Genomic DNA, 13,230 nt, shown 5'->3' with positions numbered 1-13,230 from the left:
AAAAGAGTGAGGCCACGCCGTTTTCTGCCATCAGATTGCTTGTAAAGGTGGCGGTTTCACTTGTCGGGAGTCGCTTCTGCCAACGGCAGTCGTGGCCGAGTGGTTAAGGCGTCTGACTTGAAATCAGATTCCCTCTGGGAGCGTAGGTTCGAGTCCTGCCGACTGCGAAAATTTTCTCGCTCTCAAAAGATGGACGTTTCAGCTGCATCCTAGCAGTTGCGTCACTACTAAACACGTGGGTCACCAGCAATGTGCAGTACTATTTGATCCAGGGCGCAGCGTTACAGTCGCGTCCAGAAGCCGCAGCTCATCTCCTCGTCTCACAGTCCATTTTAGCTTGCAGACGATGACGTGTAGCAATTTATGAGCTAACGCAAGTCGAATGTTTTACCGTGTGTATCTGCTAGAAACTGCCTCTCATACGGTGGAGAGGCTCACTCCTTCTTGTGTCGTTCTCTGCACATGAGTTGCCCCTGGCATCGATATAGCACGGGTTTTCTAGCGCCAGCGCGGCGTCACGTGAAGTCAGCGAAGTGAATATTACACGAATCGAGTCGACATGTTTGCTTGTTACGATGATGGAAGCAGAAGAAATGTGTGTGGGACTTCACTGCATCGGCTGCTCGCCTTTCAGCGTCCCTGTGTCTTATCAGACGAAGGTGACTGTGAAATTGGCAACGAGGCAGAGTTTGACGAACACATGCAAACAGCACCGTTCAACGTCAGCCGAAATAGCTCAGTTGGGAGAGCGTTAGACTGAAGATCTAAAGGTCCCTGGTTCGATCCCGGGTTTCGGCAGGTACTCGTTTTGATGCGACGCCAATGGAATTGCTCTGCGTTGGTGATAATGCAACTACCGCTGACAACAACAATGACTCTCTCCTGTAGGTGTTCTGGTTGTCTAGTGCATGCCATAAGAGGAACTCACTAGACAACTGACTCCCTTAGAAGCAAAAGAATCAAAAAAGTCCTACCGACTGCGTTCCTTTTTCTGTGTCAGGTGGTGAAGAACGTCTTCAACGGAACCGTGAAATGAGCGAAAACGTGGGAAACATTGCATTCGAAATGCTTGCGAATTTTCCAATTGCCCAGTGAGTGTCGACAAAACATGTAAATTCGCTGCTCCAACGTATGAGACGTAACGACTCCTGCAATTTGTTGTTGCATCGTGTGTCAGCAGTCTTCGGTAGTGTGTTACGAGCTTATCGCGATAAGTTTGCAGACAGCATTTAGGCGACGTTTTATTAGTAACGGCCCCATGCAGCGATTGCACAGCAGTAAAGGACGTGAGTTGTGCATCGTGGGAGGTTTCACAGCGTCGCGTGAGCCCGGATAGCTCAGTCGGTAGAGCATTAGGCTTTTAACCTAAGGGTCCAGGGTTCAAGTCCCTGTCCGGGCGGAAATTTTAATACTTTGGTAGCGATTCGTCTGGTAGCGGTGGAAACGCTACGGAAAATAATGCAGCTACGCCTGTTTCTGACACCACAGTGCTTTAAACAGTAGCAGTTGCATGTGTCGGGACAACACCGCGCTACCGGCAGTCGTGGCCGAGTGGTTAAGGCGTCTGACTCGAAATCAGATTCCCTCTGGGAGCGTAGGTTCGAATCCTACCGGCTGCGTGCGATTTTGCGTAAAGAGGAGCAAAAATTTTCGCACACCTGTGACATGCGTGGGCGAATGCGGGTGCAAACCAGTGACGCCATTCTCAACAAGACGAAAGTTTCCGTTTAAGAATACTGAGTTTCGCGACGACCGCTGCTTACTGTGGCCATCGGTTCACCTCGCGCTGATGCTGGGACTGCAGAAAGCCGTCGCTGAGATCGTGAGTACACAGATGTGCTCGAAAGTGTTGGACAGAGCGAACATTCATTTCTTTTTAAGAATCGCAATTCAATCATTCGAGCGCGGCTAAGGCAGTGGTGCAGCGTTTCTTTTCATAAGATCTCGCAGTTGCTTGGAGGTATGCCCATCGTTTTAAGACGACAGAAAACTAGCGTCAGCGGTGCGTCAGTGGGAAGTCGGTGAAGTCGCCATTGGAGCCATAAGCCAGTAATTACAACATGCGAATCACTCGCACACCACGCAGCTGTACGATAATGCTCGTGCGTGGGCCCGCATAGCTGAGTCGGTAGAGCGTTAGGCTTTCAAACAAAGGGTCCTGGGTTCAAGTCCCTGTCTGGGCGAAAATTAATACACTTTCGTAACGGCTAATGGAAACCCTACGGAAAAGAGTGAGGCCACGCCGTTTTCTGCCATCAGATTGCTTGTAAAGGTGGCGGTTTCACTTGTCGGGAGTCGCTTCTGCCAACGGCAGTCGTGGCCGAGTGGTTAAGGCGTCTGACTTGAAATCAGATTCCCTCTGGGAGCGTAGGTTCGAGTCCTGCCGACTGCGAAAATTTTCTCGCTCTCAAAAGATGGACGTTTCAGCTGCATCCTAGCAGTTGCGTCACTACTAAACACGTGGGTCACCAGCAATGTGCAGTACTATTTGATCCAGGGCGCAGCGTTACAGTCGCGTCCAGAAGCCGCAGCTCATCTCCTCGTCTCACAGTCCATTTTAGCTTGCAGACGATGACGTGTAGCAATTTATGAGCTAACGCAAGTCGAATGTTTTACCGTGTGTATCTGCTAGAAACTGCCTCTCATACGGTGGAGAGGCTCACTCCTTCTTGTGTCGTTCTCTGCACATGAGTTGCCCCTGGCATCGATATAGCACGGGTTTTCTAGCGCCAGCGCGGCGTCACGTGAAGTCAGCGAAGTGAATATTACACGAATCGAGTCGACATGTTTGCTTGTTACGATGATGGAAGCAGAAGAAATGTGTGTGGGACTTCACTGCATCGGCTGCTCGCCTTTCAGCGTCCCTGTGTCTTATCAGACGAAGGTGACTGTGAAATTGGCAACGAGGCAGAGTTTGACGAACACATGCAAACAGCACCGTTCAACGTCAGCCGAAATAGCTCAGTTGGGAGAGCGTTAGACTGAAGATCTAAAGGTCCCTGGTTCGATCCCGGGTTTCGGCAGGTACTCGTTTTGATGCGACGCCAATGGAATTGCTCTGCGTTGGTGATAATGCAACTACCGCTGACAACAACAATGACTCTCTCCTGTAGGTGTTCTGGTTGTCTAGTGCATGCCATAAGAGGAACTCACTAGACAACTGACTCCCTTAGAAGCAAAAGAATCAAAAAAGTCCTACCGACTGCGTTCCTTTTTCTGTGTCAGGTGGTGAAGAACGTCTTCAACGGAACCGTGAAATGAGCGAAAACGTGGGAAACATTGCATTCGAAATGCTTGCGAATTTTCCAATTGCCCAGTGAGTGTCGACAAAACATGTAAATTCGCTGCTCCAACGTATGAGACGTAACGACTCCTGCAATTTGTTGTTGCATCGTGTGTCAGCAGTCTTCGGTAGTGTGTTACGAGCTTATCGCGATAAGTTTGCAGACAGCATTTAGGCGACGTTTTATTAGTAACGGCCCCATGCAGCGATTGCACAGCAGTAAAGGACGTGAGTTGTGCATCGTGGGAGGTTTCACAGCGTCGCGTGAGCCCGGATAGCTCAGTCGGTAGAGCATTAGGCTTTTAACCTAAGGGTCCAGGGTTCAAGTCCCTGTCCGGGCGGAAATTTTAATACTTTGGTAGCGATTCGTCTGGTAGCGGTGGAAACGCTACGGAAAATAATGCAGCTACGCCTGTTTCTGACACCACAGTGCTTTAAACAGTAGCAGTTGCATGTGTCGGGACAACACCGCGCTACCGGCAGTCGTGGCCGAGTGGTTAAGGCGTCTGACTCGAAATCAGATTCCCTCTGGGAGCGTAGGTTCGAATCCTACCGGCTGCGTGCGATTTTGCGTAAAGAGGAGCAAAAATTTTCGCACACCTGTGACATGCGTGGGCGAATGCGGGTGCAAACCAGTGACGCCATTCTCAACAAGACGAAAGTTTCCGTTTAAGAATACTGAGTTTCGCGACGACCGCTGCTTACTGTGGCCATCGGTTCACCTCGCGCTGATGCTGGGACTGCAGAAAGCCGTCGCTGAGATCGTGAGTACACAGATGTGCTCGAAAGTGTTGGACAGAGCGAACATTCATTTCTTTTTAAGAATCGCAATTCAATCATTCGAGCGCGGCTAAGGCAGTGGTGCAGCGTTTCTTTTCATAAGATCTCGCAGTTGCTTGGAGGTATGCCCATCGTTTTAAGACGACAGAAAACTAGCGTCAGCGGTGCGTCAGTGGGAAGTCGGTGAAGTCGCCATTGGAGCCATAAGCCAGTAATTACAACATGCGAATCACTCGCACACCACGCAGCTGTACGATAATGCTCGTGCGTGGGCCCGCATAGCTGAGTCGGTAGAGCGTTAGGCTTTCAAACAAAGGGTCCTGGGTTCAAGTCCCTGTCTGGGCGAAAATTAATACACTTTCGTAACGGCTAATGGAAACCCTACGGAAAAGAGTGAGGCCACGCCGTTTTCTGCCATCAGATTGCTTGTAAAGGTGGCGGTTTCACTTGTCGGGAGTCGCTTCTGCCAACGGCAGTCGTGGCCGAGTGGTTAAGGCGTCTGACTTGAAATCAGATTCCCTCTGGGAGCGTAGGTTCGAGTCCTGCCGACTGCGAAAATTTTCTCGCTCTCAAAAGATGGACGTTTCAGCTGCATCCTAGCAGTTGCGTCACTACTAAACACGTGGGTCACCAGCAATGTGCAGTACTATTTGATCCAGGGCGCAGCGTTACAGTCGCGTCCAGAAGCCGCAGCTCATCTCCTCGTCTCACAGTCCATTTTAGCTTGCAGACGATGACGTGTAGCAATTTATGAGCTAACGCAAGTCGAATGTTTTACCGTGTGTATCTGCTAGAAACTGCCTCTCATACGGTGGAGAGGCTCACTCCTTCTTGTGTCGTTCTCTGCACATGAGTTGCCCCTGGCATCGATATAGCACGGGTTTTCTAGCGCCAGCGCGGCGTCACGTGAAGTCAGCGAAGTGAATATTACACGAATCGAGTCGACATGTTTGCTTGTTACGATGATGGAAGCAGAAGAAATGTGTGTGGGACTTCACTGCATCGGCTGCTCGCCTTTCAGCGTCCCTGTGTCTTATCAGACGAAGGTGACTGTGAAATTGGCAACGAGGCAGAGTTTGACGAACACATGCAAACAGCACCGTTCAACGTCAGCCGAAATAGCTCAGTTGGGAGAGCGTTAGACTGAAGATCTAAAGGTCCCTGGTTCGATCCCGGGTTTCGGCAGGTACTCGTTTTGATGCGACGCCAATGGAATTGCTCTGCGTTGGTGATAATGCAACTACCGCTGACAACAACAATGACTCTCTCCTGTAGGTGTTCTGGTTGTCTAGTGCATGCCATAAGAGGAACTCACTAGACAACTGACTCCCTTAGAAGCAAAAGAATCAAAAAAGTCCTACCGACTGCGTTCCTTTTTCTGTGTCAGGTGGTGAAGAACGTCTTCAACGGAACCGTGAAATGAGCGAAAACGTGGGAAACATTGCATTCGAAATGCTTGCGAATTTTCCAATTGCCCAGTGAGTGTCGACAAAACATGTAAATTCGCTGCTCCAACGTATGAGACGTAACGACTCCTGCAATTTGTTGTTGCATCGTGTGTCAGCAGTCTTCGGTAGTGTGTTACGAGCTTATCGCGATAAGTTTGCAGACAGCATTTAGGCGACGTTTTATTAGTAACGGCCCCATGCAGCGATTGCACAGCAGTAAAGGACGTGAGTTGTGCATCGTGGGAGGTTTCACAGCGTCGCGTGAGCCCGGATAGCTCAGTCGGTAGAGCATTAGGCTTTTAACCTAAGGGTCCAGGGTTCAAGTCCCTGTCCGGGCGGAAATTTTAATACTTTGGTAGCGATTCGTCTGGTAGCGGTGGAAACGCTACGGAAAATAATGCAGCTACGCCTGTTTCTGACACCACAGTGCTTTAAACAGTAGCAGTTGCATGTGTCGGGACAACACCGCGCTACCGGCAGTCGTGGCCGAGTGGTTAAGGCGTCTGACTCGAAATCAGATTCCCTCTGGGAGCGTAGGTTCGAATCCTACCGGCTGCGTGCGATTTTGCGTAAAGAGGAGCAAAAATTTTCGCACACCTGTGACATGCGTGGGCGAATGCGGGTGCAAACCAGTGACGCCATTCTCAACAAGACGAAAGTTTCCGTTTAAGAATACTGAGTTTCGCGACGACCGCTGCTTACTGTGGCCATCGGTTCACCTCGCGCTGATGCTGGGACTGCAGAAAGCCGTCGCTGAGATCGTGAGTACACAGATGTGCTCGAAAGTGTTGGACAGAGCGAACATTCATTTCTTTTTAAGAATCGCAATTCAATCATTCGAGCGCGGCTAAGGCAGTGGTGCAGCGTTTCTTTTCATAAGATCTCGCAGTTGCTTGGAGGTATGCCCATCGTTTTAAGACGACAGAAAACTAGCGTCAGCGGTGCGTCAGTGGGAAGTCGGTGAAGTCGCCATTGGAGCCATAAGCCAGTAATTACAACATGCGAATCACTCGCACACCACGCAGCTGTACGATAATGCTCGTGCGTGGGCCCGCATAGCTGAGTCGGTAGAGCGTTAGGCTTTCAAACAAAGGGTCCTGGGTTCAAGTCCCTGTCTGGGCGAAAATTAATACACTTTCGTAACGGCTAATGGAAACCCTACGGAAAAGAGTGAGGCCACGCCGTTTTCTGCCATCAGATTGCTTGTAAAGGTGGCGGTTTCACTTGTCGGGAGTCGCTTCTGCCAACGGCAGTCGTGGCCGAGTGGTTAAGGCGTCTGACTTGAAATCAGATTCCCTCTGGGAGCGTAGGTTCGAGTCCTGCCGACTGCGAAAATTTTCTCGCTCTCAAAAGATGGACGTTTCAGCTGCATCCTAGCAGTTGCGTCACTACTAAACACGTGGGTCACCAGCAATGTGCAGTACTATTTGATCCAGGGCGCAGCGTTACAGTCGCGTCCAGAAGCCGCAGCTCATCTCCTCGTCTCACAGTCCATTTTAGCTTGCAGACGATGACGTGTAGCAATTTATGAGCTAACGCAAGTCGAATGTTTTACCGTGTGTATCTGCTAGAAACTGCCTCTCATACGGTGGAGAGGCTCACTCCTTCTTGTGTCGTTCTCTGCACATGAGTTGCCCCTGGCATCGATATAGCACGGGTTTTCTAGCGCCAGCGCGGCGTCACGTGAAGTCAGCGAAGTGAATATTACACGAATCGAGTCGACATGTTTGCTTGTTACGATGATGGAAGCAGAAGAAATGTGTGTGGGACTTCACTGCATCGGCTGCTCGCCTTTCAGCGTCCCTGTGTCTTATCAGACGAAGGTGACTGTGAAATTGGCAACGAGGCAGAGTTTGACGAACACATGCAAACAGCACCGTTCAACGTCAGCCGAAATAGCTCAGTTGGGAGAGCGTTAGACTGAAGATCTAAAGGTCCCTGGTTCGATCCCGGGTTTCGGCAGGTACTCGTTTTGATGCGACGCCAATGGAATTGCTCTGCGTTGGTGATAATGCAACTACCGCTGACAACAACAATGACTCTCTCCTGTAGGTGTTCTGGTTGTCTAGTGCATGCCATAAGAGGAACTCACTAGACAACTGACTCCCTTAGAAGCAAAAGAATCAAAAAAGTCCTACCGACTGCGTTCCTTTTTCTGTGTCAGGTGGTGAAGAACGTCTTCAACGGAACCGTGAAATGAGCGAAAACGTGGGAAACATTGCATTCGAAATGCTTGCGAATTTTCCAATTGCCCAGTGAGTGTCGACAAAACATGTAAATTCGCTGCTCCAACGTATGAGACGTAACGACTCCTGCAATTTGTTGTTGCATCGTGTGTCAGCAGTCTTCGGTAGTGTGTTACGAGCTTATCGCGATAAGTTTGCAGACAGCATTTAGGCGACGTTTTATTAGTAACGGCCCCATGCAGCGATTGCACAGCAGTAAAGGACGTGAGTTGTGCATCGTGGGAGGTTTCACAGCGTCACGTGAGCCCGGATAGCTCAGTCGGTAGAGCATTAGGCTTTTAACCTAAGGGTCCAGGGTTCAAGTCCCTGTCCGGGCGGAAATTTTAATACTTTGGTAGCGATTCGTCTGGTAGCGGTGGAAACGCTACGGAAAATAATGCAGCTACGCCTGTTTCTGACACCACAGTGCTTTAAACAGTAGCAGTTGCATGTGTCGGGACAACACCGCGCTACCGGCAGTCGTGGCCGAGTGGTTAAGGCGTCTGACTCGAAATCAGATTCCCTCTGGGAGCGTAGGTTCGAATCCTACCGGCTGCGTGCGATTTTGCGTAAAGAGGAGCAAAAATTTTCGCACACCTGTGACATGCGTGGGCGAATGCGGGTGCAAACCAGTGACGCCATTCTCAACAAGACGAAAGTTTCCGTTTAAGAATACTGAGTTTCGCGACGACCGCTGCTTACTGTGGCCATCGGTTCACCTCGCGCTGATGCTGGGACTGCAGAAAGCCGTCGCTGAGATCGTGAGTACACAGATGTGCTCGAAAGTGTTGGACAGAGCGAACATTCATTTCTTTTTAAGAATCGCAATTCAATCATTCGAGCGCGGCTAAGGCAGTGGTGCAGCGTTTCTTTTCATAAGATCTCGCAGTTGCTTGGAGGTATGCCCATCGTTTTAAGACGACAGAAAACTAGCGTCAGCGGTGCGTCAGTGGGAAGTCGGTGAAGTCGCCATTGGAGCCATAAGCCAGTAATTACAACATGCGAATCACTCGCACACCACGCAGCTGTACGATAATGCTCGTGCGTGGGCCCGCATAGCTGAGTCGGTAGAGCGTTAGGCTTTCAAACAAAGGGTCCTGGGTTCAAGTCCCTGTCTGGGCGAAAATTAATACACTTTCGTAACGGCTAATGGAAACCCTACGGAAAAGAGTGAGGCCACGCCGTTTTCTGCCATCAGATTGCTTGTAAAGGTGGCGGTTTCACTTGTCGGGAGTCGCTTCTGCCAACGGCAGTCGTGGCCGAGTGGTTAAGGCGTCTGACTTGAAATCAGATTCCCTCTGGGAGCGTAGGTTCGAGTCCTGCCGACTGCGAAAATTTTCTCGCTCTCAAAAGATGGACGTTTCAGCTGCATCCTAGCAGTTGCGTCACTACTAAACACGTGGGTCACCAGCAATGTGCAGTACTATTTGATCCAGGGCGCAGCGTTACAGTCGCGTCCAGAAGCCGCAGCTCATCTCCTCGTCTCACAGTCCATTTTAGCTTGCAGACGATGACGTGTAGCAATTTATGAGCTAACGCAAGTCGAATGTTTTACCGTGTGTATCTGCTAGAAACTGCCTCTCATACGGTGGAGAGGCTCACTCCTTCTTGTGTCGTTCTCTGCACATGAGTTGCCCCTGGCATCGATATAGCACGGGTTTTCTAGCGCCAGCGCGGCGTCACGTGAAGTCAGCGAAGTGAATATTACACGAATCGAGTCGACATGTTTGCTTGTTACGATGATGGAAGCAGAAGAAATGTGTGTGGGACTTCACTGCATCGGCTGCTCGCCTTTCAGCGTCCCTGTGTCTTATCAGACGAAGGTGACTGTGAAATTGGCAACGAGGCAGAGTTTGACGAACACATGCAAACAGCACCGTTCAACGTCAGCCGAAATAGCTCAGTTGGGAGAGCGTTAGACTGAAGATCTAAAGGTCCCTGGTTCGATCCCGGGTTTCGGCAGGTACTCGTTTTGATGCGACGCCAATGGAATTGCTCTGCGTTGGTGATAATGCAACTACCGCTGACAACAACAATGACTCTCTCCTGTAGGTGTTCTGGTTGTCTAGTGCATGCCATAAGAGGAACTCACTAGACAACTGACTCCCTTAGAAGCAAAAGAATCAAAAAAGTCCTACCGACTGCGTTCCTTTTTCTGTGTCAGGTGGTGAAGAACGTCTTCAACGGAACCGTGAAATGAGCGAAAACGTGGGAAACATTGCATTCGAAATGCTTGCGAATTTTCCAATTGCCCAGTGAGTGTCGACAAAACATGTAAATTCGCTGCTCCAACGTATGAGACGTAACGACTCCTGCAATTTGTTGTTGCATCGTGTGTCAGCAGTCTTCGGTAGTGTGTTACGAGCTTATCGCGATAAGTTTGCAGACAGCATTTAGGCGACGTTTTATTAGTAACGGCCCCATGCAGCGATTGCACAGCAGTAAAGGACGTGAGTTGTGCATCGTGGGAGGTTTCACAGCGTCGCGTGAGCCCGGATAGCTCAGTCGGTAGAGCATTAGGCTTTTAACCTAAGGGTCCAGGGTTCAAGTCCCTGTCCGGGCGGAAATTTTAATACTTTGGTAGCGATTCGTCTGGTAGCGGTGGAAACGCTACGGAAAATAATGCAGCTACGCCTGTTTCTGACACCACAGTGCTTTAAACAGTAGCAGTTGCATGTGTCGGGACAACACCGCGCTACCGGCAGTCGTGGCCGAGTGGTTAAGGCGTCTGACTCGAAATCAGATTCCCTCTGGGAGCGTAGGTTCGAATCCTACCGGCTGCGTGCGATTTTGCGTAAAGAGGAGCAAAAATTTTCGCACACCTGTGACATGCGTGGGCGAATGCGGGTGCAAACCAGTGACGCCATTCTCAACAAGACGAAAGTTTCCGTTTAAGAATACTGAGTTTCGCGACGACCGCTGCTTACTGTGGCCATCGGTTCACCTCGCGCTGATGCTGGGACTGCAGAAAGCCGTCGCTGAGATCGTGAGTACACAGATGTGCTCGAAAGTGTTGGACAGAGCGAACATTCATTTCTTTTTAAGAATCGCAATTCAATCATTCGAGCGCGGCTAAGGCAGTGGTGCAGCGTTTCTTTTCATAAGATCTCGCAGTTGCTTGGAGGTATGCCCATCGTTTTAAGACGACAGAAAACTAGCGTCAGCGGTGCGTCAGTGGGAAGTCGGTGAAGTCGCCATTGGAGCCATAAGCCAGTAATTACAACATGCGAATCACTCGCACACCACGCAGCTGTACGATAATGCTCGTGCGTGGGCCCGCATAGCTGAGTCGGTAGAGCGTTAGGCTTTCAAACAAAGGGTCCTGGGTTCAAGTCCCTGTCTGGGCGAAAATTAATACACTTTCGTAACGGCTAATGGAAACCCTACGGAAAAGAGTGAGGCCACGCCGTTTTCTGCCATCAGATTGCTTGTAAAGGTGGCGGTTTCACTTGTCGGGAGTCGCTTCTGCCAACGGCAGTCGTGGCCGAGTGGTTAAGGCGTCTGACTTGAAATCAGATTCCCTCTGGGAGCGTAGGTTCGAGTCCTGCCGACTGCGAAAATTTTCTCGCTCTCAAAAGATGGACGTTTCAGCTGCATCCTAGCAGTTGCGTCACTACTAAACACGTGGGTCACCAGCAATGTGCAGTACTATTTGATCCAGGGCGCAGCGTTACAGTCGCGTCCAGAAGCCGCAGCTCATCTCCTCGTCTCACAGTCCATTTTAGCTTGCAGACGATGACGTGTAGCAATTTATGAGCTAACGCAAGTCGAATGTTTTACCGTGTGTATCTGCTAGAAACTGCCTCTCATACGGTGGAGAGGCTCACTCCTTCTTGTGTCGTTCTCTGCACATGAGTTGCCCCTGGCATCGATATAGCACGGGTTTTCTAGCGCCAGCGCGGCGTCACGTGAAGTCAGCGAAGTGAATATTACACGAATCGAGTCGACATGTTTGCTTGTTACGATGATGGAAGCAGAAGAAATGTGTGTGGGACTTCACTGCATCGGCTGCTCGCCTTTCAGCGTCCCTGTGTCTTATCAGACGAAGGTGACTGTGAAATTGGCAACGAGGCAGAGTTTGACGAACACATGCAAACAGCACCGTTCAACGTCAGCCGAAATAGCTCAGTTGGGAGAGCGTTAGACTGAAGATCTAAAGGTCCCTGGTTCGATCCCGGGTTTCGGCAGGTACTCGTTTTGATGCGACGCCAATGGAATTGCTCTGCGTTGGTGATAATGCAACTACCGCTGACAACAACAATGACTCTCTCCTGTAGGTGTTCTGGTTGTCTAGTGCATGCCATAAGAGGAACTCACTAGACAACTGACTCCCTTAGAAGCAAAAGAATCAAAAAAGTCCTACCGACTGCGTTCCTTTTTCTGTGTCAGGTGGTGAAGAACGTCTTCAACGGAACCGTGAAATGAGCGAAAACGTGGGAAACATTGCATTCGAAATGCTTGCGAATTTTCCAATTGCCCAGTGAGTGTCGACAAAACATGTAAATTCGCTGCTCCAACGTATGAGACGTAACGACTCCTGCAATTTGTTGTTGCATCGTGTGTCAGCAGTCTTCGGTAGTGTGTTACGAGCTTATCGCGATAAGTTTGCAGACAGCATTTAGGCGACGTTTTATTAGTAACGGCCCCATGCAGCGATTGCACAGCAGTAAAGGACGTGAGTTGTGCATCGTGGGAGGTTTCACAGCGTCACGTGAGCCCGGATAGCTCAGTCGGTAGAGCATTAGGCTTTTAACCTAAGGGTCCAGGGTTCAAGTCCCTGTCCGGGCGGAAATTTTAATACTTTGGTAGCGATTCGTCTGGTAGCGGTGGAAACGCTACGGAAAATAATGCAGCTACGCCTGTTTCTGACACCACAGTGCTTTAAACAGTAGCAGTTGCATGTGTCGGGACAACACCGCGCTACCGGCAGTCGTGGCCGAGTGGTTAAGGCGTCTGACTCGAAATCAGATTCCCTCTGGGAGCGTAGGTTCGAATCCTACCGGCTGCGTGCGATTTTGCGTAAAGAGGAGCAAAAATTTTCGCACACCTGTGACATGCGTGGGCGAATGCGGGTGCAAACCAGTGACGCCATTCTCAACAAGACGAAAGTTTCCGTTTAAGAATACTGAGTTTCGCGACGACCGCTGCTTACTGTGGCCATCGGTTCACCTCGCGCTGATGCTGGGACTGCAGAAAGCCGTCGCTGAGATCGTGAGTACACAGATGTGCTCGAAAGTGTTGGACAGAGCGAACATTCATTTCTTTTTAAGAATCGCAATTCAATCATTCGAGCGCGGCTAAGGCAGTGGTGCAGCGTTTCTTTTCATAAGATCTCGCAGTTGCTTGGAGGTATGCCCATCGTTTTAAGACGACAGAAAACTAGCGTCAGCGGTGCGTCAGTGGGAAGTCGGTGAAGTCGCCATTGGAGCCATAAGCCAGTAATTACAACATGCGAATCACTCGCACACCACGCAGCTGTACGATAATGCTCGTG

At 50.1% G+C, this 13,230-nt stretch overlaps 24 non-coding genes across 24 annotated transcripts; all 24 read left to right on the top strand.

Annotated features, from left to right (window-relative positions):
- Positions 1–85: 85 nt before the first annotated feature.
- Trnas-uga lies at positions 86–167 on the top strand. The gene has a single exon. It is a non-coding gene; the product is annotated as a tRNA-Ser (tRNA).
- A 558-nt stretch (positions 168–725) lies between these two features.
- Positions 726–798, top strand: Trnaf-gaa. Its single transcript has one exon. It is a non-coding gene; the product is annotated as a tRNA-Phe (tRNA).
- A 528-nt stretch (positions 799–1,326) lies between these two features.
- Positions 1,327–1,399, top strand: Trnak-uuu. Its single transcript has one exon. It is a non-coding gene; the product is annotated as a tRNA-Lys (tRNA).
- Positions 1,400–1,537: 138 nt separating this feature from the next.
- On the top strand, positions 1,538–1,619 carry Trnas-cga. The gene has a single exon. It is a non-coding gene; the product is annotated as a tRNA-Ser (tRNA).
- A 691-nt stretch (positions 1,620–2,310) lies between these two features.
- Trnas-uga lies at positions 2,311–2,392 on the top strand. The gene has a single exon. It is a non-coding gene; the product is annotated as a tRNA-Ser (tRNA).
- A 558-nt stretch (positions 2,393–2,950) lies between these two features.
- Positions 2,951–3,023, top strand: Trnaf-gaa. The gene has a single exon. It is a non-coding gene; the product is annotated as a tRNA-Phe (tRNA).
- Positions 3,024–3,551: 528 nt separating this feature from the next.
- On the top strand, positions 3,552–3,624 carry Trnak-uuu. The gene has a single exon. It is a non-coding gene; the product is annotated as a tRNA-Lys (tRNA).
- Positions 3,625–3,762: 138 nt separating this feature from the next.
- Positions 3,763–3,844, top strand: Trnas-cga. Its single transcript has one exon. It is a non-coding gene; the product is annotated as a tRNA-Ser (tRNA).
- A 691-nt stretch (positions 3,845–4,535) lies between these two features.
- On the top strand, positions 4,536–4,617 carry Trnas-uga. The gene has a single exon. It is a non-coding gene; the product is annotated as a tRNA-Ser (tRNA).
- Positions 4,618–5,175: 558 nt separating this feature from the next.
- Trnaf-gaa lies at positions 5,176–5,248 on the top strand. Its single transcript has one exon. It is a non-coding gene; the product is annotated as a tRNA-Phe (tRNA).
- A 528-nt stretch (positions 5,249–5,776) lies between these two features.
- Trnak-uuu lies at positions 5,777–5,849 on the top strand. Its single transcript has one exon. It is a non-coding gene; the product is annotated as a tRNA-Lys (tRNA).
- A 138-nt stretch (positions 5,850–5,987) lies between these two features.
- Trnas-cga lies at positions 5,988–6,069 on the top strand. Its single transcript has one exon. It is a non-coding gene; the product is annotated as a tRNA-Ser (tRNA).
- Positions 6,070–6,760: 691 nt separating this feature from the next.
- Positions 6,761–6,842, top strand: Trnas-uga. Its single transcript has one exon. It is a non-coding gene; the product is annotated as a tRNA-Ser (tRNA).
- Positions 6,843–7,400: 558 nt separating this feature from the next.
- Positions 7,401–7,473, top strand: Trnaf-gaa. The gene has a single exon. It is a non-coding gene; the product is annotated as a tRNA-Phe (tRNA).
- Positions 7,474–8,001: 528 nt separating this feature from the next.
- Positions 8,002–8,074, top strand: Trnak-uuu. The gene has a single exon. It is a non-coding gene; the product is annotated as a tRNA-Lys (tRNA).
- A 138-nt stretch (positions 8,075–8,212) lies between these two features.
- Trnas-cga lies at positions 8,213–8,294 on the top strand. The gene has a single exon. It is a non-coding gene; the product is annotated as a tRNA-Ser (tRNA).
- Positions 8,295–8,985: 691 nt separating this feature from the next.
- Positions 8,986–9,067, top strand: Trnas-uga. The gene has a single exon. It is a non-coding gene; the product is annotated as a tRNA-Ser (tRNA).
- A 558-nt stretch (positions 9,068–9,625) lies between these two features.
- Positions 9,626–9,698, top strand: Trnaf-gaa. Its single transcript has one exon. It is a non-coding gene; the product is annotated as a tRNA-Phe (tRNA).
- A 528-nt stretch (positions 9,699–10,226) lies between these two features.
- On the top strand, positions 10,227–10,299 carry Trnak-uuu. Its single transcript has one exon. It is a non-coding gene; the product is annotated as a tRNA-Lys (tRNA).
- Positions 10,300–10,437: 138 nt separating this feature from the next.
- Trnas-cga lies at positions 10,438–10,519 on the top strand. Its single transcript has one exon. It is a non-coding gene; the product is annotated as a tRNA-Ser (tRNA).
- A 691-nt stretch (positions 10,520–11,210) lies between these two features.
- On the top strand, positions 11,211–11,292 carry Trnas-uga. The gene has a single exon. It is a non-coding gene; the product is annotated as a tRNA-Ser (tRNA).
- A 558-nt stretch (positions 11,293–11,850) lies between these two features.
- Trnaf-gaa lies at positions 11,851–11,923 on the top strand. Its single transcript has one exon. It is a non-coding gene; the product is annotated as a tRNA-Phe (tRNA).
- Positions 11,924–12,451: 528 nt separating this feature from the next.
- Positions 12,452–12,524, top strand: Trnak-uuu. The gene has a single exon. It is a non-coding gene; the product is annotated as a tRNA-Lys (tRNA).
- A 138-nt stretch (positions 12,525–12,662) lies between these two features.
- On the top strand, positions 12,663–12,744 carry Trnas-cga. The gene has a single exon. It is a non-coding gene; the product is annotated as a tRNA-Ser (tRNA).
- Positions 12,745–13,230: the final 486 nt, after the last annotated feature.

This window comes from Schistocerca americana, chromosome 3 (genome assembly GCF_021461395.2).
Source record: "Schistocerca americana isolate TAMUIC-IGC-003095 chromosome 3, iqSchAmer2.1, whole genome shotgun sequence".
NCBI classification, from domain to species: Eukaryota; Metazoa; Arthropoda; class Insecta; order Orthoptera; family Acrididae; genus Schistocerca; species Schistocerca americana.
The sequence above is the reverse complement of the archived record's forward strand: the minus strand, read 5'-3'. Positions and strand labels throughout refer to the sequence as shown.